Here is a 24720-nt window from a genome sequence, read left to right on the forward strand (position 1 = left end):
CAATTTTACACAAATTTACACAAAATAATAGCTGTAGTATTATTTCCTTCAATTTTTTTTCTTTCTTGATTGTATAGTTTTAGTAAATAACATTATTATTTTACTATTGTTTATTTTTGATGTTATGTAAATATATTGAGAGCTCTTCCACCGAAGTCAACTTCCTTGTATGTCTAATCATACCTGGCCAATAAAGTCTTCTATTCTTCTATTTTTCTTTCCTTTGCTGGAAACCTCCTAGAGGTACATACACTTGATGTAAAAGGACCAGAGATGTTTAAATGTGATCTTTTTATTCTGAACCAGCTATTTCCCCTATGGCTGACTTGCATGTAATTGAAACGGTTGCTCATTCCATAAAGGTGGGCAGCTTTGCATCAAATTTCTCCCACCTCAGAATTGATACCTCCTCCAGCTTCCTGTCTATTTTGGCTGTTACCTGCAATACTATTTTATGTACTGTTACCCTCAGATGACATTGGAAACAAGTGAAAGGGCATGAAGCGCTTGGATTTGATTTTAGTTTTGTTCAGGTTTATCCTTCAGTTGAAACTGATTATGATGAAAGCTAATGTTAATAGATGTTGAGATAGTACAATGAGTTCAAGTGAAGAATTACTGAAGGATAAGTCCAATTTGAAAATAAGGAATGAAATTATTGGTATGGTTTAAAATAACCCTTTAGTTTCTATGTGGAATGCATAAAGAAGCCCATATGGGTCGTGTTAATAGTTTTAATGGAGCCAGTTTTGTAGAACATAAAAGGCTCATAAGCTAGTAATCCTATTCCAGCCTTCCCCAACCTGGTGCCCAGTAAATGTGCTAGGATTACAAGTCCCAGAATTTCTCGGTAGCAAATCACTTTCTTTAGCTGGCTGAGGAATTCTGGGAGTAGAAGGCTGGAAAGGCTGAGTAATAATATAATTCATTTAAGATAAATACAAAAGTTGAGTTGAATGTCCTAGTGTCAAGCTAATTCTTGTATCCCAGACTCCTCCTAGGCCTCTGAGTTAAAAACAAAAAACAAGGAACAACAAAGGGTCATATTTTAAAACAAGGCAGGCCTGCCCAGATAAAGCATTCTGGCCTATAATGTAAATAGCAATCCTGAGTTTCATTGTTTGGCTATTATAAATTAAAACCTGCCTTTGCTTGCTTCTTCATTGGATTCTTCCAAATTTCTGCAAGTAAAGTTAGTGGTCAACTAAATTATTGTGAATAATTTCAGAAAATGAAATGTTGATTTTCAAAAGCACAGATGACCAGCTAGTAGCTTTCACTGCTTAAAAGAATACTCTGTATTCCTCCCTTCCCTCCCACCCTCCATTGGTCTAGTTTTAACTTTTATTGCTTTTGCTTGGTGGGGGGAGTATGCATTGGTTGGTGCAATGAAATACTTTTAATTCATAGACATACTTTAATCTGCCACTTCATAGCCCTTAGTTTGATAAATTGTGTAATGAAGTCAGCTTGTTTTAGAGAAAGCAAAGTGTCTTAACCACTTTTTCAATAAGCTAAATCAAACTTTTTAAGGCATATTGGCAAACACTATTTCTTTTCCAACCCTCTCTCTACAGGTAATCTTTTTGAGTTTCCTTCAGGGGAGAACATAAAACAAAAGTTAGTAGATCTTTCTATATAAATATTTTCATAAAGGCTAACATTGCTGAAGTTCAGAATCTCATAAAGTTACTTTCCTCCTCCTGATTATTTTCATTGTGTCTTCAACTCCAAAATACAAATTATGACAATACCTTTAATAGGTCATCCGAAGGTCACAAAACTGTTTACAAGTTTTCATTGGGATCACTTGTTAAGCCAAAATGCGATTTTGGCTTAGTGCTCTGTGTGGATCTGACATTGTGCTTGCAAACCATGGTTGGATTAAAACACAACGTAGTGTAATGCAATGTATGAATGCAGAATGCTTTGTATATTCCTAGCTTCATTCTTCTGTTAGGATTTTTAATAGGCAGAGTGCCTGCCCATCAAGAAATTGAGGCACCAATAAGGTTCTCATGTGTGAATGTTCTCTCTGGGAACTTCTGCTTAATGTTCATCAGATAATTTAGGAAAAGCCCTTTTCGATGTGGCATTTACATTGAGAAACAGACTGACAAATTATATTTACCAGGTACTTTCATTATATTCTTTCAGATGTTTTTTGAAGTCCGTCCTGTTTGTCCCATTCTGTTTTAGTAATACTGAATAGTTTTAATGTTTTTTTTCCCATCAGGCCTTAAGGGTTCCTTAGAAGGAGATTACAGAGTTCTTTAATTAGAGAATGAGTAATGATTTGCCCATTTAGCTTGATCACTTCTATCAGCTCAGCCAGGGCAATAGTGATGTCAATAGGCCTGACTAGTTTTCTGAGGTTAAATGATGATATCCTCAAGGACAAGGTTACTAGTACAGATTCCTTGGCAAATAAGTTCATGGGGTAAGAATTTCTTAAAGACAGAAAATTTAGAAACCATGTTTCTCTGCAGAAGGTGGGTCACTGAATTGCAAGCCAATCATGGTGGGGGAGCAGCCTTTACGTATGTTGACATAGCCTTCTTGAAAGGAGTGCTCTTCAGATGGGATGGCTGAGCAGGACTTAGGGATTGTAGTAAACACATCCAGAGTCCACATACATAACTTGGGACCCTGAAATCTGAAATAATGGCCTTTTTAATTATGTATCTTCCCAGTAATCCAGTAGATGTCCTTTTCAAGGATTCCCCAAAAGTTTGTTGTGTGGCAGCCTAGGAGAGAAAATTCTTGTTGTGATCACCCCAATTCTACAATGCTCTCCCTGCTCTCTTACAGTTAGTACTGAGACTTGTTAGCTTTCATCTTCAGCTAAAGATTTGCCTATTTACCTGGGCTTTTGGTTGAATCATCTGAACTTTTAAAAAATACCCTGGTTTGGGATTACTGTTAATGTAAAAGAGGCTAAGAATGTTTCTGAATTGTGTAAAGTAGATTCATCTGTTAACTGTTTGATCACATGGACATGAAGTGCTTAAGGAACAAAATGCGCCACCTCCTTTTGTACGTCAGTAATGTACTTGTCGTGTTACCTTTTGAAGCACCAATGGGAAAATTATAGATGATGGAAGCTGCTAATGTGATTCTACTGATGATGCAGAACTTAACTTTTGTCCCTGAAACATAGCTCTTGTTAAAATTGCACACACCCAAAGCTGCTTTTTCAAATAAAAAAGGACATAGGAAGCATCGGCATTGCACTTTTGTATGTCTAATCTGACTCTAGATTTCTAGCTTTTATGTCTCTGCTGAGTGTAGCAAAACATGATGGAAATTGCTAAACTGAAAAGTTTGACATTATGTCATGGGTTTAAGATTCCAATTGTTTACCTTTCTCAGCCCATTTTGGGTAGGGCTTACTGAAGATTTTTCACACTGGGTGAACAGTTCCAATAACAAGACATTGTACAGAGAAGGCAAACTTGCTTGCCAGCCAAGGCTTGGCATTTATAAGTCTTCTTTGGAAAATATGTTGATGGAGCAAACGACATATAACTAAACTATGCAAATTAACTGTGGCTGTTGTTACTAAAAACCTCTGAAGAAGTATTGATTCTTGGAATCAATCTTGGAATCTTGATATTTATTTGAACAAGGGGCTTTTAGGTGATGGCTGCAGGCTTTATTTGAAGCAGGTAATGAGAAGAATATATCAAGCAGAGTTTAACTTGTTTCACTAAAAGCATTTTCCCATAGCTTTTTCCTTCCCCTCCCCTTTCCTTTCTGCTCAACTCTGCTTATTTTGTAGACCAGGTACCTGATATTATAGTAGATAGTGTGACAGGAGGCAATCTCAGGTTTGCATGTTGGGGGTGGGCAGCATGTTGGGTGTTCCCTTGTATGCTACAATTATGTGCTTTGTTTGCTCTTTGTAGCTTAGGTTATTAAAATTACACCAGGTGTTTAGCTGTCCTGCATGAGTTGGTAGCTGGAATGCAGGTAACGTTTGGATTATTGCATGCAATGTATTATTGCATTATAGCAAGATTAGATATTTGATGTTCATTTTTGTGGAAGCGTCTGAGCAGATTTTGAAATCTGAGAATAAGTCTCCCTGCCAATAGCAGCTCCTCTGTAATCAGGCTGAATGTATGGTGCTACTTACCTTTTATTTTATCATAGTGGATTCCAGCAGAACATGATGAATGCATATATTGGACATTGTTTATTGGACATGGTTTATTGGAAATTGTTTGCTGGATGTGTAGTCAGGGGAAAGAAACAACTATGGAAGGAATGAGAATTGGGGAACAGAGAACTTGTGATCTTAGGCTCTGTGCTTGTTGCAGACTTATATTCTGTTATCATGTCACCTTTTATTTTGTGTATTGAAAGCTATGGATGGCAGATTTGGGAATGGGCCTCAGGTTTTTTAAAAATATTCTAAATTATAAAAATTCTAATTTTTTTCTAAAGTTGCATATTTAGTTTTGTCTTCACATGTTGTATGAACTTAATCATCAATTATGAGTTTAAATAAATTTACAATTTGTGAGCTGTCACTGGAGTGAAATGAATATTTTCTCTCTTGTCTTAGAAAATACTGATTCAGAAAAAGTTTCTGTGGTCAGAAGAGAGAGGGATGCAATTTTCACAAATTCAATTGTCATCCCCCATGCCACTTGCCATACTGTCCTGAAACCCATTAGTGTAAAAGTTTGGGACTGTGGCTGATTGAGATGGAAGCAAGAGTTGTCAAGTACCTCTTCGTTCTTCCTTTCAGTCTTTTGAAGGTAGACAAAAGAGCCATCAGAGAATGGAGAGATATGATTGGATACCAGTTTAAATATTTATTTGAAGAAAGTTACCACCAAGGACGAGCCAGGTTGATGTAGTGGTTAAGGCATCAGGCTAGAAACTGGGAGATGGTGAGTGCTAGTCCTGCCTTAGGTGCAAAGCCAGCTGGGTGACCTTGGGCCAGTCCCTCTCTCAGCCCTAGGAAGCTGGCAATGGCAAGCCACTTCTGAAAAATCTTGCCAAGAAAACTTCAGGGACTTGTCCAGGCAGTCTCTGAGAATTGGACATGATTGAACAGATTTAAAAAAAAACCCACTAGGAGAGAGGAATGTGCATTATAGGTAACACATTATCAAAGAAATACTTTTTTTTTCCAAATGAAAGGTTCTTTCTTGTTTTTTCATCCCACCTGCACAGAAACATCCACTGGATGTCTGGATGTTCTTTGGGAATGTCCAGTGATTTTTCTCCTGTGTATGGATATCTATTTCATGCTTCTAAAAAAGTCCAGTTGCACCGTAATTCTTCTATCAAGTTTTCAAATAGCTGAAAATGCTCCTGTGGTTGTGGAAAATGACTTGAAAGTTTCTCTTTAAAATAAAAAAGTAGATCTTCATATGGATATTGCCTTAAGAATGTAAGAGGCTAAAAGCCAAATATTGAGTTGTTATTTCACTTTACTGCAGGGGTATATGTTGTATGCTGTATTAGATAATTAACTCCCATATTTCCAGACGCAGACTAACATGTCCTGATAATACCAAGCTAAGTAAGGCTGGTGGGTGATATATTGAATTAGAAATCCTCTGTTGCCTTGTCTTCCTTTTAACCAAAATTCTCCTCAAAGTTCATATGGCCCCAACCCTGCTCCCCTTTAAGAAATCCTTAAAGACCTGTCTCTTCCCTTAGGCATAGGCCAGGAAAAAGCGTGAATCTGCTGTTCAGAGGTAGTTGATTAAGTTTATTTTCCCCTGACATGGTCGGTTTTTTCCTCACTGTTATTTTATTGTTATTAATTCCCCCAGACGCCGGCCCAGGATGGTATATGAGCCTATTGTAACTATATGAATTATGTGTCTGGCCCCTGGTATAGTTTTATTATTCCATCATTTAATTCATATAATTCATATGCTATTTTTTATTTTTAATTGTTAGCTGCCCAAAGTTGCTTGGGGAGTGGGTGGACATATAAATGGAACAAATAAATAAATGTATTGTTTTTAATCCTCTGTAAGCTGCTGAGAGTTGTTGGTCAGTGGATGGTTTTAGAAATTGAAATTATCCATCAGTCAATCAAGGATTCTTGTCCAATTCACTTGGAGGACTAAACTACATTGGTAGCAAAGGTCTCCAAATACCAGGAACTGCATCTTATACTGTTTGGTAAAGATTTCTTTTGCAGAGCTGATCTCTAGAATTATTTTAGACTGTTTGTAGGGTTTTTCTTCAACTGTTACCTGCTTACACTTTGTCTCTTCCCTATATTCTCTTAATTTCCTTCTTCTTATTAGATTCCTTCCATTTCTCAGTGCTGTGGTCCATTCTCTATTCCATGCTTTGGGATCTATGGATCTGCATCTTATCAGCAGCTGCCAGACCCATATACCACTTATGGTTGGGATTGATAGAAGTTGTAGTTCAAAACAGTGGGCCATATTTCTCAACACTTTCTATAGTCTAACCTTGTGTTTGATTTTTCTTTCTTTTATTCCATGTCCCTAAGATCTATATCAGATTAATGCAAGATTATTGAATTTAGTTGTGGGATCTTCAGATTTATTTTCCCACTGAACAGGGATACATTAGGGGTCATATTAGGATAGTTATTGCAATCTCTGAGCCCCGACATCCTTGCCAGATGACTTGGAGACAGAAATGCTCCAAATGCCTTGTTGGCAGAAGAGTTAGGATAGGGTACGGACAAAAAGTTTTGTTTTGTTTTGTTTTGTTTTATTATGTTTTGTTTTGTTTTGTTTTTTGTTTTGTTTTGTTTTTCTGTTTATTTAAATAGCCAGCCACTCAGCGCATGACTCAGGGCTTTAAAGAACAATAATAAATTTAATAAAGCTATGTAATAAAAACAAAGATTAAAAAAGATAAACCAAACTAGAGACATATAGACACATCAATTGCTGGGAAAAAACTCATCAAACAGGTCACACTGTTCCCAGACCCAATGCCTGAGGGGTAAAAACAGGTCTTTAATACCTTCCAAAAGGGAGGCTGGCCCAGGCCCAGTCAGATCTCAGGAAGCACGTTGTTCCAAAAAGTGGGAGCAGCAAAAGAAGGCATTTATTTATTAAATTTAAAGGCTGCCCAACACCAGAATGACTCTGAGTGGCTTATGCTTTAAAAAAGTAGAAAACAAAAGAAGAAAACACCATGTACATCCAGACAAAATACACTATATATCCTACAAAAAGCACAACCAACAGAGGCTCCACAACCACCCTGCGCAAGACCTGGGAGACAGCCAAGTTTTTAAGAACTTCCGGATCACCACCAGGGTGGGAGCCACACAGGTCTCTGTGGGGATACTCTCCTGGAGGGCAGGTAACATGACAGAGTAGGCACACTTCCTTGGTCTCGATAGATGGCATTTTTTAATCTAGGGGACCCGAAGTGTGCCACTGTGTGCTCTCACTGGGTGGGCATAAACCATGGAAGATAGGTGGTCCCTCAAATAACCTAGCCTTATGCCATGAAGAGCTTTATAGGCGATAACCAGCACTTTGAATTGCTCTGGGAAGCTTACTGGCAATTAGTGCAGCTCACAGAGCAGTGGTCTCACATGACCATACTGTGGCATGCCCATCACTTCTCATACAACTGTATTCTGTACCAGCTATAGCTTCTGAGGGGTCTTCAAGGCAGCTCTATGCAGAGACCAACCATAAGGTGACTAGGGCATAAGTGACTATCTGGAGGGCTTCCCAATCCAGGTATGGGGGAAGCACTAGACCTGTGCAAAAGCCTGCTTGGCCACAGCTGCTATCTGCTCGAGCAAGAGCTGTGAATCCAAGGTGGACCCCCAAAGTATATATCACTCTTGAATGGGGAAGTAAACTAAAGATGGAAAATCTCCAGATCTAGGGGGCCCAATATCCCCAAGCACTTGGTCTTGGTCTTGGTCTGAGTCTCCCAATCCAGACCCAAACAGCCCCTGGATACTGGGACAGGACATTGAGAGCAACACTTGGCCTCCCTGGGGTTAAGATGTATAACTGGGTATCATCTGCATATAGATGATACCAGACCTCTGCATATAGATGACCTCCCCTAGTGGTTTCACACAGATGAGGGGAGAGAGTGTCAAATCCTGAGGGGTCCCACAGATGAGGGTCTGAGAATACGATCTCTGCACCTCACCCTCCCTGGAATCAGCCAGGAAGAAAGGAAGAGATCCACCATAATACTGTTCCCCAAACTCCCAGACCCTGGAAGACTGTTCATGAGAATCAAGGAGCACAAGGATGGACACATCACCCTATTCATAAGGAAAAAATAACAAAATGTGTTGAAGAGGCATAAAAACAGTTCGGCTTATTTAAAAGGCAGAGAAGTTCGTAGGTTTTCAGTGTTTAAAAGTAATTTTGAAAAAAAAAACATACAAGGTCTTGGAGTTCAAAGATGCAGCTAGATGGATCTTCTTGTAACAGGATTACTTTTTCTTAATTGTGGTTTGATAATCAAAAGATAAATCTCAGATAAATCTGTTCTTTCTACTTTTTATGTTTTTTCTAGGATTTGTGTACTGGGTCCAAGAATGGATTATTGAGACAGGATTGACTTGGAAACTTTAGACATGTTGATTATACACTTAGCAAGTATACAAACTTGATACCTACTTTAGTCACTTTCATGTTCTGATCGAAGCAAAAGCTCCCACTGTAAGTCAATATAGGATTAACAAGGAAAGGAGAAAACAACCAACCCCCAGCTCCATGATTGAGTTCTCTTACTAGCAGCTGTTATTTTAACAAGAATTTCAGTGTGGGCTTACAATGTGCTAACCCTTCAGACTATGATTAGGCCTGAACAACCAGTGATATCCCTGCCAGTCCTGTCAAGGGCGGGCCAGGAAGTTGGGCACACGTGCTGACCTGAACCATTCTGATGAATGAGGCTTCCTCCCGAACACCTACACTTCACTGTCTTCTTCTACACTGTTATGTCTTCCTTCTGTGATTCCAGATTTGCTTCTTATAGGCTGCAGCTCACAAGTCCAATATACTGCTCCTCCCCTTCTTCTGGATGTTTTTGGGATCTTTTTGAATTGTTTACAACCTTGTTAACCAGGGGATTTTCTGGAATTGTTTATAACTTTTGCACACTTCTGCAAGCCCCTGTAAGCTTTTGGTAAGCTTCCGGAGAACTTTGCATGATGCCAATACAACTCTCTAGGCCTCAGCTCCTTCTTGAGGCTCTGCTGGATCCTATGGGCAAGCTACTTTCCTTGGCTTTACCCTTGCATACGTGTGTATACAATCATAAGACATTTCTCAGTCTGATCCTTGGTCAGCCATGACACGCTATTTGTAAAAAAAGAACAAAAAGAGTGAAAATGGATTGATTGAATGGACATAGACTATATGAAAAACTGCTGCTGTATTTTAAAATATATCTTAGCAGTCCGAAGAATTAGACACGCTTTTAACAAACGGTTACCAGAATCCTTTATTTAATACACATAGGTCTCACCTTTCCACCAAGCTGCTCAGGAAAAAACAGTTCCTCCAATCAGCCATAAAGCTTTGAAGGAAGATACTGCTTAGTGGGAAATTAAGCCTGAATCACTCCAGTTCTGACCACCTAAACCCCACCAAATCTTTCCCTTTTAGGGTGGACCTTGAACCATGCATAAGGCCCGTGATTCCCACTTCTTGTTATACTTGCTCTGGTCAAGTGTTCTATTCTGGAGGCCTTTTGCAGTGCATTCTAACTAGGCAATTCTGTTTCATTCACTGAATGGGAAGTTGGTGATCAAACGTCCAGTAATGCCTAACAACCGATTAGCTACTTCTGTAGTTAACAGGGGTTTGGGGGGATGTTTTCTCAATGGAGTTTTGTCTACAAATGCATTTTTATACAATGGGTTCTGCAGGTCCAGAGAAGAAACGGTAGAGGATTGAGAAACATGCAACAAAGCAGAACTGATGTACATAGCACGGGGTTTCTTCCACCAAGCAAAAATATAATGTATCTAAATGAATAAATTGCCTTGGTTTTCTGCCACAACAAATGCAAATGATAAAATGGATGAAGTGCAGAATAGCAATTGCTATTTAAACAGGATATTTTGAGATACCCTTGGAACAAACAGCAAATCTTTGCAGAAATTTTTATCTGTAGTGCCCACAAAATGACCCCATGCATGCAGCTATTACTAGCATCTAACACGAGTTGAATTTCAAATCCCCTTGGTATTTATTAAGCCAGTAAAACCTATTGCCTTTTGTAGGAGACTGATAACACAGAACAGAAATGCACACATCAATTTACTGGCCCTGGAGAATGCTTCCCTTCTGGGGGGACAATATTTTTATTGGCAAGCTTGCTTATCCTGCTTATGCTCAGCAATAGACTCTTCAATGTTCTTAATGTTGTTTGACACCAAGATAATTATTTAATTTGGGAAGAAGCAATCTCTTCATTGCTACTCAATCACCACATTGATAGAATTGTGCAAACGGGTTATGAATGCTGTGAAAGTGCTACTCAGTAGCCTGTTGTTCCAGTTCTCTGCACCTGTGCTGGCCTTCTCAAGCATTGGAGTGAAGCAGCCATAAGAAACCTGATGCCTTTAAGTTGGGCAGATGAGTTTGGGCCCTTTTTGTTTCACTCATGATAATCTCCAGTTTGTGTATGGTGTCTGTCTTTTCTAAAGAGCATGAAAAGTCATTTTGCACTAATCAGACCATTGGTGCATTTTGATCAAATGATTGGCATTAGCTCTTCATGTTTCTCCAACCCAAAATGACGTAGCTTGAGACGGAGCCTATGATTTAATGCATGTCAAGAAGGTGCTCTACCACTGAGCAATGACCTCTTATGGTAAAGTTTGGCAGTATCAAGGACCACGTGCTCTTCATATCACTCTGGGGAAAGAAGCACATGTGACGGGGTTCGCATATTACCCTGGGCCAACAGGGCTTATTTGATTTTGGCTTATATTGTGTGAACTTGGCCATTGTGATTTATGATATATGATAGTTTACCATGTTGGACGAACTCAGCAGTTGCAACCTACGCAAGAAAATAAGTGTGAGGCTGGAGTCCAATGATAAAGCCATCATTGTGTAACTTGCTTTCCTCTCATTCTCTCTTCATTTCCCATTTTACTATAACCCCATTGTCCTTAAATAGGCTTCCAAGAGAGAAATAGAAAATTCTTACCAGCAAAGAGCTTTTGAGACTAGGCAGACAACTTTAAAAAAATAGACCAAATATTGCATATAGACCTAGCATTTCAGGTTGCCCAGCCCTGCCTTAGAGTTATTTTGCATATGACATTGTCTTTTCTTGTGAAGTTTGGGGGTGGGAGGTGGGGGAACTGAAGTTAAGTCTGTATGTCGTCTTGAGATTATCAGTTTGAGCCTTGGGTAGAAATGTGAAAAATGTATGGGGGGAGGAGGAGAAGAATATTGAGAAAAAAATATGCTTTCCCATTTTTTCTAGGCCTCTTTTGTTTGCATCTGACCAAAAAATGAGAAAAATGGATTATGACATTTCCTAATTACTTCTTTTTAAATGATATGCAGTGTATGATTAAGGTGTAAAAAAGTTTTATGTTTGGAAATTTACCTAATCAAACAATGAATACGTGAAATGGTAGAGAAGTTTATCTCAATATAGGCTTTAGAAGTCCATGAAAATGATGAAATGACAAAAGTAAAAGCTAAGAAGTACAAACTTCTGATAATGATAGTACTTCAACCTCAGAAAAAGTTACTGATTAGACAGTCTTTCACGTGCCAAAATGTATATTTGGAGAACTTTCAGCTTTTTTTTTTAATTACTGCTCTCTATGTCTGTCTGATAAAATGGTGGACAAAATCATAATAATTACATAATTTGCTTTGCTTTGCTATACTGTTGATTTCTTCTGTTTCTGTTAATTCTGCCTGCTTTTTTTTCCTCTAAAGAGGCAATACTGATCAAATGCTGTTTTCCTTAGAAAGTAGATGTCTATAAATCTTTTCATAACAAAAACTGAAAATGAAGTAAATTCAACTAATAAATGTACAATTATGGCCTCATTGAACTGCACTTAGTTTATTAAACATTCTTTTGTAAACAAACCAAATCATGCAAAACACATTTTGTAAAGTAAATATGACTTAGTGTCTGAAAAGGGCGTTTAAGTATTGTATGTATTTCAGTTTCCAGTTCTTCTGGTTCTTTTTCCTGAAGCCAAAAATCCCAATAGCCCATCTAAAACATGCAGAGGTCATGCAGAGGTGGCATGCTACAGACCCCGCTGGTAAGGGAATTCCACTTGGCTGGGTCCAGGAGGTGGGCCAGTGGCGCCCGCCCTCTGGAACATTCTGCCCCCAGAGGTGAGGCAGGCCCCTTCGCTCCCGGCCTTCTGGAAGAATTTGTAAACCTGGTTCTGCCTCCTTGCTTGAAATGGGATGGGCAATAGTTCTTCCTGGGGGTGGCTGGTGCCGTAGTGCCCTCCCTATTGAATGAGAGCTTATCGCCACATGGATTTTATATTTATCTATTTATAATGATGGTTTGTATTGTAATTTATGTTTTATGGTTTTAATTGTTTACTTTATTGTAAACTGCCCAGAGTCCCCCTTTTGGGGGAGATGGGCAGTGATAGAAATTTGAAAAATAAATAAATAAATAAAACAAAGGCAGGTAAAAAGCCATTATTTATTTATTTATTAAATTTATATCACCGCCCATCTCCCCCAATTAGCATGTTCCATCTCAATAAAAAACAAAGGCAAGTGTTTTGTAAAGACCAGGACGTAGGACATAGCTAGTTCACCACAAAGAACCTGTACTCACTGACTTCTGTCTTGATGGATCCTACCAGTGGGCCAGAGCAGAAGTCTTGTGTAACAAATCTTTAGGTTTGAGCAGACTCCTCTGGACGTAACCACTCTTTCAGAATGGTGGATAGGCAGGGAGGAAAGCAAGGATTTAAAGTAAAAGGGCTTTACAGGAAGCAAAGCCAGATTTTAACTTTTGCCTTGACAAACTTTTGCCTAGACAAAAGAAAAGCCAAGATCATGTGGAACCAGCAGTTCCTTGCAATGGGTAGGACACACAATACGGCTTGAATTATACACTTCAGAGAGTACGAGGAGGTCCTTGATTCAAGTTCTCATGAATTTTTCTGATATGTATTGCTGCAAATCTACTCTAAAACAAAGAGTCTAGGATTAAATCCTTATATAAGAACTAGCAAACCACATCAGCCCTATACACAGAAAACTGTAACAGAGAATGGTTTTAGCATAGCCTTGTTAGATATCCTCCTACTTTGATAGAACTTTTAAAAATTCCGCTCAACATTCAAATTGGCCTTATCCTGATATAGCTGCATGGCATATTGAAAGAGAGATGTTATCATTTCTCCTCAATTACAAACTTGAATCTAGGAGGAGTGAGATTTGAGAAGGATTCAGAGTCTGATGAATCACAAGTTGATGCCTTACTTTGGGAAGAACTCTTGGCACTCTCTTCTGAGATGTAATTCTCAGACTCTGAAACTCCACAGTTTCACTTTTTGCTCAACCATACAGGAGCATGAGATGATAGAGACGGATGATAGAGGCTCCACCAAATGGCATTCAGTATGGGTGAATCTGAGAGAAAACCAGGCTTTGCTGGACCTTAGATTCATTGCTGATACAGCAGTTCTCCCTTGTGAGAAAATACTTGAGCTGCCATTACTGAGTTTGCTGTCCATGGTCCTGACAGCTTGTTGTCTTCTGACCTTAACTTGCTCTGGCTCCACTTTATCTCTTCTAATTTCATCTGGTGGGACATAGAACCAACAAAAAATGCTGATACTGTAACCTGCTTCTGCTGAACATCTAGACAAGCCACCACAGTGGTAAATAACACAAAGGTGCCAATATTCAGTAGGTGGGGATTGTGACCATGATTTCAATGTGTTGCACTTCAGGAATTTGTACCGTTGGGTAACCTTAAGTCTAGGACTTGGCTGTGGCTCTAAATAAAGTTTTAATAACAATTCATTTTTTCATTTTATTATCAAGATGGGGATTTTATTAATGACTTTACAGGTACTCATTCAGAGGGTAGTGTTTTTCTGTGCAGAAAAACATCTCATTTTTGATAAAAATACAAAGTAACACTTCGTTTGCTTGAGGATATATCTCTTTCTCTGATAAATTATTGTTTTTGCGAAGCTTATAAAATGACTGCAAAAAATTAATGTCAATTTGGCATTGTAATTATTGATTTCAGATAGGTTCTTTTTAATTGGCATCTCCTTGAGGGTTCTGATTTTCTACAAAATGAAATGTGTCACAATTTCCAGACGCTTGGCATAAAAACCATCAACAATCTGTTTTGGTTCAGTTCTAAGTCCAATGGGACATGGATTTCATATCCTTTAAATTTTTACAAATGTTAATTGTTTGTCTGAGTAACACAATAGGCTATTAAAATGAGTCAACGTTTCAGGCTTGGCTCAATAAACAGTTCATGATCAGTGCAATTCCTATATATGTGCCAAGCTGCCTACTCTTTTAATTTTATTTTAAATGATCTTGTTAGCTTAAGCTCTGCTTGAATAAACAGTAACAAATGTTAACTGAAGCAGATATATACATAGCCTCAAAATACAATGATTAAGAGAGCAGTCCCAATTTTTATTCTTTTCAAGCATCCAGATGTTCTGAGCTTCATTGGTCAAAGTTGACATTTGTGCCTCTGTATTTAATTTTGGCCTTTTAATTTCCCTATAGTGTTCACAGGCAAGCTGAAAGGGCAAAAACATGGAGCTTTGCTTTCTCTGCCCTTGGAGATGTTATCTCAAAAACCTATCTCAGTGTTTGGAGGAAGTAAAGTAGGAAAGGGGATACCAGTTTAAGGGAAAAGCTTCCCACTAGAAAAAGATTTTTTTAAAAAAGGAATATAAAGTAAATAACAAGTAAAACAATATGATCTGTGAACATCTGGCAACGTCATCCTTGGTAGCTTGCTTTTTCTGTTACTTCGTTGACCTTCCAATTTTGAGACTTCTGTTCTCTTTTGAGAACAGATTCCTGAATTATGACTAGGTGCTATTAATAACATTGTTACCATTGTCCTCATTGCCACAACAAAATGCAGTGCCTCTAAACTACAGAGACCATATTTTCTTGGAAAAATTAAAGGACAAAACTGAAACGGGGCAAATCTGAAAGAGGTTCATAAGAATAAAACATTTTAATTCTTTATTTTTATAACTTTACAAAGGAAAATTCAAGAGCAAAATCAAGAAAAACTTCACAAAAACAGTATTCTAATAAAAATATCTAAAATCAAACAGTATATGTAAATGAATTTTAAAAAGACAATTCAGTTTCCATATTTTTCACATGAATGTGAAAGACTGCATTAAATGGTACCATTTGTACAGTAAAAGTTAAATGACCAAAATAAAGGATAAAAGTGAGTTTTTAAAGAATAAATCTAAAGGTCAGCTTTCTGAAATAAAGGACTGTCCTTCATAATAAAGGATGTTTTGTCACTGTGCTCTGAACACATGTCTTCTTCTTCATCTCCTTGTATATTGTTACAATTTGCTTTAAATGCAAATGGTAGCATACATGATTGACAAAGCATATGTGAGTTTTGTTTTCTGGATGAAGCAAGGCAACTTTCATAGGACTGATGTTGCATTGCTTCCCTTTAAGGTTTTGTGCAAATACGGAAAGGATGAAGGATCTGTGGTTGAGCACAGAAATTAAGGATCAAGTGTGTCTCTCTTTCACCCTGGACAGAATAAGCACACAAGACAGTGAAATGCACCCAGACAGAATGAACCCTTTCATGCGGGAAGTGATGATTTACTGATCCACCGCCTGAATGCCAAATGCAAGTGTGTGATAGGAAGGCTTTGTTCCAGTGGGAATAGTAGCGAAACTGAACTGGGAAGGAAGCAATAATTCAGGCCTTTTGAGGCAGAATCTTACTTCATTCAAACCATTGAAACTCCACTGACATTCACTGGCTTCTACGGTTTCACATGAGACCAAAGGGTGTAAAGGGCAGGCAGGAGAAACACTGAAAATATGTATCTGCTTATTTTAATTTTTAAAATATTGCCGTTACTTCAGTGATATGGGGAATAACCCAGGACAGAGGGGCTTTATCAGCCATTCAGATAAATTGTACTGTGGGTAGAGGGTTGACTATGCAGTTGAAAAATTCTGAAAAACAATAAAAGAGAAAATTGAGAATGTTTTACATGGAAAATGATGCCTCATGTGCCATTTAAAGAGAAGAATTTATTTCCTGCTGGTGTCAGACCAGGCCACACACAATTTATGATAGTGAATTAGTGGTACTGGAGATGTTTATCAACTTTTACACTAAGATGGTATTCCCCAACCTGATACTCTGTGGAAAAGCTGATATTACAAGTCCCAGTCCCAGTCAAAAGTGTGAGGCTAACAGAGACTATTCTAAGGACTTGATGCACAATGATTATACCTCCTGGTATTGATTGTCATAGTTTATATAGCATTGAATGATGCCTCTTGTTCTTGGCCATTTTACTGTGATAGTGGCCTGTTTACAGCAGACTTGGGGAAAGTGAAATACCTGCTAGTCTGGGTTTTAAGTTTTGCTTCCGTGCAGTCCAGATTTAGTTTTTGGATCATCTGGTTTTCTGCCATTAATGCTGAAGTTGCACCTAAGGTTGGTGTCTTGGCGTGCTGCATGTTGAGATAGGTGAATTTGTGGAAAACTTACAGGATGCTTGTTAGATGGAACTGTGCTTTTTGTTACACTAGCATGAACAAATTCAAATTGAAAAATGTTAGAATAAGTCTTCCATGTATTGCATAACTAATGACTGGCAACACAGCATTATTCAAAGTTTATTCAGAAATAAATGCCACTGATTTTCAGTGAGGATTAATCTTGTGAATTTGCTTATAATAAAAAGACATATCCTATCCTTGCAGAAAGCCACTTTTGTGTTGCTTTTTAGTTGATCTGATCTAGTCCTCCGGTAATGTTTTCTACCTTTCAATTGAAAGATCACTGTGGTGTGAAAATGTAAAATTTTCAGGGCAATTAACTTGGCGCATGACCCAAGGGCTGAGTTCATTTAATCTTTCCACTGACTTTGGTAGGCATAAGGTCACTCAAGGTCATAACTCAGTTGAGTTGTTTATTAACGCATTTTAAAGCTTAGTGTTTCATCTTTCTTTTTCACACACATGTTGTTTAGGGTAAAGTGACTAATCATAATAACAAATTGATTAAGGTTAACTGGATAGAGTCATCTCCGTCATATTAACTACTAAACTAACTGTCTAGGGAGGTGAATTAATGATCTTTACCAAAACCTTTTAATGGTTATTTGGTCACAAGGTATGATCCATTTTGATCTTTTATGCAACATAAATCAGTTTAATGGTTAAGTCCATGTGGTTAAGCTTCTGAATCTAAATGAGGGCTCTTCAGATGAAGGAAATACAGGGGAAACAATATAGAGGTACAATGCAATTAAATATGGGGAGAGCTATAATTAGATAATTGTGTAGCAGGCTCATACTCAGCATGGAGATTAATAGCAAAGAAACATGATGAGCTTTCATTAGTCCCCAACACTGCATAAGTAGTGAAGAAGTCAGTGACCGCTGCTTGGGACAAGCCCTGTAGAGGAAATGAAGGCAGTTTTATTTCTAACTATTAGCAAATGTTTTAGAATCTAGTGTATTGTGAGTAAACACAGCTTTTGAATACATGGCACTAAAGTTTGGCTTTATTTGTAGCTGCAGGTAGCTTAAAGAGTTGGCAGGCTGGACAGCAAAAGTCATGTGTTCCAAGGACCTAACACAGATGTTAAACTGCAGTTCCCAGCATTCTTCACTATTAGCCATACTACTAGGCCTGTTGCAAATTATAGTGCAGCAACATCTAGAAGAATCCAGATGGTCTATCACCAACCTTAGGGATATTTAATGAGTATGTGCATAAGAGCCAGGTGTAGCAATGAGTCAGGCATGACCCAGACTGAATAGTCACCAAAGACTGGTCTGGAAACTTAGCCAATAGATTGTCTGGCTGGGTGAAGTCACTCTGCAGCCCAGAAGTCATTATAACCTGGTGAACAATTCAGTTGCTCAACCCAAGGGGAAGCAAAACATAAAACTGAAAGCATCCATTCCAATCTGGCTGCCCCCGACATTCATTGACTGACCTTCAGTTATAGAACTTGCTTTCCTAGATAAATACACAGAGTTGTCCAAAGAAAAAGCTCCTTAGCAGCATAGTGTAAGATGCCAGCATGAACTCTCAGATACCAGATGGATATTAAAAACAAAAGTTGCCTGTTGCATCTCCATAACTTGAGTCCTGAAAGTAAAAGAAGGATTTGGCATGGGGAGTGGGAAGATATTCTGTCAAGCAGGCCACAATTAAGCCCTGTGTTCCCCTCCTAATACTTTTCCTATAAGCTGCAAATAAGACTTGCAGTTCTCTGGTGCAGACTGGAACCCAGTTAGATCGTTCAGCACCTAAGCAATACCTTGAGGAGAGAGGTAAGTTTTCTCATCCCATCTTTTGCCTTCTCACATCACTAAGACATCTTGGTCATGTCTGCTCTTCGATGTTGCAAAAGCAATTTGCAGAAGATCCACAGTTGCTTAATATCCACCATCCTTGAAATGCTGAAAACAAGGAGGAAAAATCCATGTCTGTTCTGAATTGCTGAGGGTCTTGAGTGACAAAATCCCCCCCCTCCACATCCTTACTTCACATTATATTGATTTGTCTTGATATACAAGACAATGCCTTCAGCAAAGGATCGTTACCTTGTCGTGGTGCTGGAGCTTGAGCACCTCAATGATGCCATGAGCTAAACCGTGAAGGGCCACCCAAGACGGGAAGGTCATGACAGAGAGGTCAGACTAAATGCGATCCCTGGGGAAGGTAATGGCAACCCACCCCAGTATTCTTGCCATGAAAACTAAATGAATCAGTACAACCAGAGATATGTTGGTATACCATCGGAAGATGAGACCCCCAGGTCGGAAGATGGTCAAAATGCTACTGGGGAGGAACAGAGGATGAGTTCAACTAGCCCCAGACGTGATGATGCAGCTAGCTCAAAGCCGAAAGGACGGCTAGCGGCCGACGGTGCTGGTGGTGAATGGCGAATCCGATGTTCTAAGGATCAACACACCATTGGAACCTGGAATGTAAGATCTATGAGCCAGGGCAAATTGGATGTGGTTATTGGTGAGATGTCAAGATTAAAGATAGACATTCTGGGCGTCAGTGAACTGAAATGGACTGGAATGGGCCACTTCACATCAAATGACCACCAGATCTACTACTGTGGACAAGAGGACCACAGAAGAAATGGAGTAGCCTTCATCATTAATAGTAAAGTGGCTAAAGCAGTGCTTGGATACAACCCAAAAAACGACAGAATGATCTCAGTTCGAATTCAGGGCAAGCCATCTAACATCACAGTGATCCAAATATACGCCCCAACCACAAATGCTGAAGAAGCTGAAGTAGAGCAGTTTTATGAGGATCTGCAGCACCTACTGGACAACACGCCTAAAAGAGATGTTATTTTCATCACAGGAGACTGGAATGCTAAGGTGGGCAGTCAAATGACACCTGGAATTACAGGTAAGTATGGCCTGGGAGAACAAAATGAAGCAGGACATAGGCTGATAGAATTTTGCCAAGACAATTCACTCTGCATAACAAACACTCTCTTCCAACAACCTAAGAGACGGCTTTATACATGGACTTCACCAGATGGACAACACCGAAATCAGATTGATTACATCCTTTGCAGCCAAAGGTGGTGGACATCTGTACAGTCGGTAAAAACAAGACCTGGAGCTGACTGTAGTTCCGATCACGAACCTCTTCTTGCACAATTTAGGATCAGACTCAAGAGATTAGGGAAGACCCACAGATCAGCTAGATATGAGCTCACTAATATTCCTAAGGGATATGCAGTGGAGGTGAAGAATAGATTTAAGGGACTGGACTTAGTAGATAGGGTCCCGGAAGAACTCTGGACAGAAGTTGGCAGCATTGATCAGGAGGCGGCAACAAAATACATCCCAAAGAAAGAGAAAACCAAGAAGGCAAAATGGCTGTCTGCTGAGACAGTAGAAGTAGCCCAAGAAAGAAGGAAAGCAAAAGGCAACAGTGATAGGGGGAGATATGCCCAATTAAATGCAAAATTCCAGAGGTTAGCCAGAAGAGATAAGGAATTATTTTTAAACAAGCAATGCGCGGAAGTGGAAGAAGACAATAGAATAGGAAGGACAAGAGACCTCTTCCAGAAAATTAGAAACATTGGAGGTAAATTCCAGGCCAAAATGGGTATGATCAAAAACAAAGATGGCAAGGACCTAACAGAGGAAGAAGAGATCAAGAAAAGGTGGCAAGAATATACAGAAGACCTGTATAGGAAGGATAACAATATCGGGGCTAGCTTTGACGGTGTGGTCAGTGAGCTAGAGCCAGACACCCTGAAGAGTGAGGTTGAGTGGGCCTTAAGAAGCATTGCTAATAACAAGGCAGCAGGAGACGACGGCATCCCAGGTGAGCTGTTCAAAATCTTGCGAGATGATGCTGTCAAGGTAATGCATGCTATATGCCAGCAAATTTGGAAAACACAAGAATGGCCATCAGATTGGAAAAAATCAACTTATATCCCCATACCAAAAAAGGGAAACACTAAAGAATGTTCAAACTATCGAACAGTGGCACTCATTTCGCATGCCAGTAAGGTAATGCTCAAGATCCTGCAAGGTAGACTTCAGCAGTTCATGGAGCGAGAATTGCCAGATGTACAAGCTGGGTTTAGAAAAGGCAGAGGAACTAGAGACCAAATTGCCAATATCCGCTGGATAATGGAAAAAGCCAGGGAGTTTCAGAAAAACATCTATTTCTGTTTTATTGACTATTCTAAAGCCTTTGACTGTGTGGACCATAACAAATTGTGGCAAGTTCTTAGTGGGATGGGGATACCAAGTCATCTTGTCTGCCTCCTGAAGAATCTGTATAACGACCAAGTAGCAACAGTAAGAACAGACCACGGAACAATGGAGTGGTTTAAGATTGGGAAAGGAGTACGGCAGGGCTGTATACTCTCACCCTACCTATTCAACTTGTACGCAGAACACATCATGCGACAAGCTGGCCTTGAGGAATCCAAGGCTGGAGTTAAAATCTCTGGAAGAAACATTAACAATCTCAGATATGCAGATGATCCCACTTTGATGGCTGAAAGCGAAGAGGAACTGAGGAGCCTTATGATGAAGGTGAAAGAAGAAAGTGCAAAAGCTGGTTTGCAGCTAAACCTCAAAAAAACCAAGATGGCAACCAGCTTGATTGATAACTGGCAAATAGAGGGAGAAAATGTAGAAGCAGTGAAAGACTTTGTATTTCTAGGTGCGAAGATTACTGCAGATGCTGACTGCAGTCAGGAAATCAGAAGACGCTTAATCCTTGGGAGAAGAGCAATGACAAATCTCGATAAAATAGTTAAGAGCAGAGACATCACACTGACAACAAAGGTCCGCATAGTTAAAGCAATGGTGTTCCCTGTAGTAACATATGGCTGCGAGAGCTGGACCATAAGGAAGGCTGAGCGAAGGAAGATTGATGCTTTTGAACTGTGGTGTTGGAGGAAAATTCTGAGAGTGCCTTGGACTGCAAGAAGATCAAACCAGTCCATCCTCCAGGAAATAAAGCCAGACTGCTCACTTGAGGGAATGATATTAAAGGCAAAACTGAAATACTTTGGCCACATCATGAGAAGACAGGACACCCTGGAGAAGATGCTGAGAGTGGAGGGCAAAAGGAAGAGGGGCTGACCAAGGGCAAGGTGGATAGATGATATTCTAGAGGTGACGGATTCGTCCCTGGGGGAGCTGGGGGTGTTGACGACCGACAGGAAGCTCTGGCGTGGGCTGGTCCATGAAGTCACGAAGAGTCGGAAGTGACTAAACGAATAAACAACAACACAAGACAATGCACAAACAACAACCACAAAATCCTCTGGAGTCACAGTTAAGCCTCTACAATGCAGTTAGTGTCTAAGGTTGCAGGCAAACTTTTATTTGCTCTCATTTCCCTGAAATTTGCATTTTCTGGCTCAAAAGATGAAATGACAGAGCCTATTGATGTTTGCAGAATCAGTTCTAGTTGAGTTGGGAAGATTGGAGGGTGGGTTGTTGTGCAGAAAAGGAGGGGAATCTTTTTGTAGTGCCCTTACTGTTCTTCCTTGTGATGTTTTTTGTAGGGACCCGTTTCTTAAAGTATTGGAGGAATGATTCTCCGATACAGCCAAAACAGAGCAATGAAAATGCTGACCTACAGTTTGAAGTATGTGAATGGGTTACACCTTCCCTGATTTGAATCTCCGATTAGACTAAAAGTAGTAAAAAACATGAATAATAATTTAGCCATATTGCATATAATAACAGTGCTGCCATATAGTGAATATTGATCCAAAGTACAAATTTATCACTGTAACAATGTCTTTAGAATGGATAAAATATAGGCATTATAATTTATTGTAGGCCTTCCTTTCCTTTCCTTTCCTTTCCTTTCCTTTCCTTTCCTTTCCTTTCCTTTTTTTTGTACATGTTTAGTATGCATTTATGAGGGAAAACAGTTTGGGGTAGTAGTTAAGGCACCAGGCTAGAAACCGGGAGACCGTGAGTTCTAGTCCCGCCTTAGGCACAAAGCCAGCTGGGTGACCTGGGGCCGGTGACTTTCTCTCAGCCCTGGGAAGCAGGCAAGGGCAACCACTTCCGAAAAACCTTACCAAGGAAACTGCAGGGACCTATCCACGCAGTCTCTGAGAATAGGACTCGACTGAACGGATTAAAAAAAAAATTATGATAGATATCTAACTTTTCACTTAGCTGCTCATCACATTTGCCATGTTTTATTTTTATCTTTTTTGTTTTACTGATTTTATTGTAATTTCTTTGTTTGATTGTTGTGAGCCTCCCAGACTCATTGAGAGTCAGATGGCATACAAGTTTAATAGATGATGATGATGATGATGATGATGATGATGATTGTTATTTTGGCAATGTTTGCCTGAACTTATGCCTGAGGCATGCAGTTGGTGAATTTGTTTGGCTCATGTTAATGGCAAAAGACATAATTTTAACAAAAGCTAAAGTCTGTATATTTGATAAGCTGAAAGGAAGGGCACTAAAGGCTTTCATCTACATCAGGTTACCTGAAGGCATATGAGAGGAACAGAACTCTAGGAAAAAAATATATGCTGAATGAATTTAACTTAGTGCTTCTGTTATTAGAAGTATTTAATTGCAATTTCTGATAGTACTGATGCAAATTGTGATTGTTGACTAGGTGTCTTCTTACTCCTTTTTAGGCTGTGGTATTGACTGTAAATGGAACCAGTTTGATGCAGTGGTTAAGGCCTCAGTCTAGAAACCAGATGACCATGAGTTTTAGTTCTGCCTTAGGCACAAGGCCAGCTGGGCCAGTCCCTCTCTCTCAGCCTGGGAAGCAGGCCAGGGCAAACTACTTCGGAAAAACCTGGCCAAGAAAACTGCAGGGGACTGGTCCAGGCAGTCACCAGGAGTTAAAAACTGACTCGAAGGTGCACGCGTACACCCACACAGTTTATTGTAAAAACTGCTAGGAAACACAAAATGCAAGCACTTAGGTCTATTCAACATAAATAGTAACAGATACAAATATAGTTCTTTTATACTGCAGTCTGATATAGGCAGCTAACCAAAGAGTTGACATACTGTAAATATCCACAACTCAGATTAATGCATGCCATATATCATAATTTACTGTCTTTTCTGGATGAAGTCCTGGTGAATATTGTATCTCTGAAGGGCTATTTTTCCTAAATTTCATTTTCAAGATCTTGTAGGTGAAATGCTTGCAAAGCAAGGTCCATTAATATCAGCTTGAAACAATATTTATTTCCTGATACCAGCCCACATTGTACTGAGCAGCTTCTTAGTTTCTTGATGAATTTCCTTATTGGGGCCCCGTCTTAAGACTTCCTGAATACTTCACTAACCTTCTGATGGACTTTGAAGGAGGCATTGCACGGACTTGCCTGGGCGTGTTAAGTTCCCTGTTTTAAGACAGAGAGGGAGTGGGTCTTTTTATATTATGTGCTGAGAAGAGGCCTTCTAGCAATAGGTCTGTGGGGGTCTGCTATATAGAACAGAAAAATACTTCTCTGAGTGTGAAATATTCCTTTTTCCTGAGCCCTCAAAAATGTTCCTGTGAGGGAGTTTCAGTAAAGAAGAAGCCATAACGTGCATTAATTTTCAAGTTCTCTGTTAGGGGAAGGGAGGGGTGAGGAGGTGAAGTATTGCTTTGAATATGTTCTCAGAGAGGTTCTGAGCCTGGAAGAAGCACATGGACATAAAATTCATCCTTGTCTGTTGCAACACAGTTGGGTTTATATTCACTAGAATTCAAAGTAGACTCTTTCCTGTCTCTCTACGTATATGATCTTCAGAAGTATTTTGTTTATTGACAGTATTTGTATCTGGCTATGTGAAGGTACTTCCAGTAAGCAATCTGGAAAAAGTATCTCTGCTTGATGAATGCAAACTTCGTTTTGATGTAATGAACCTTTACTTCCTTGACTAGGAATCTTTTTGTATTGCCTGTGGAAAAAAGCTTCCCCTGGGCAGATTTGCTATTCTTGGTGGCTGAGAGGGGCAGCTAGGGGTTGGAGTCTAACTCTGA

This window comes from Candoia aspera, chromosome 1 (assembly GCF_035149785.1).
Source record: "Candoia aspera isolate rCanAsp1 chromosome 1, rCanAsp1.hap2, whole genome shotgun sequence".
NCBI classification, from domain to species: domain Eukaryota; kingdom Metazoa; phylum Chordata; class Lepidosauria; order Squamata; family Boidae; genus Candoia; species Candoia aspera.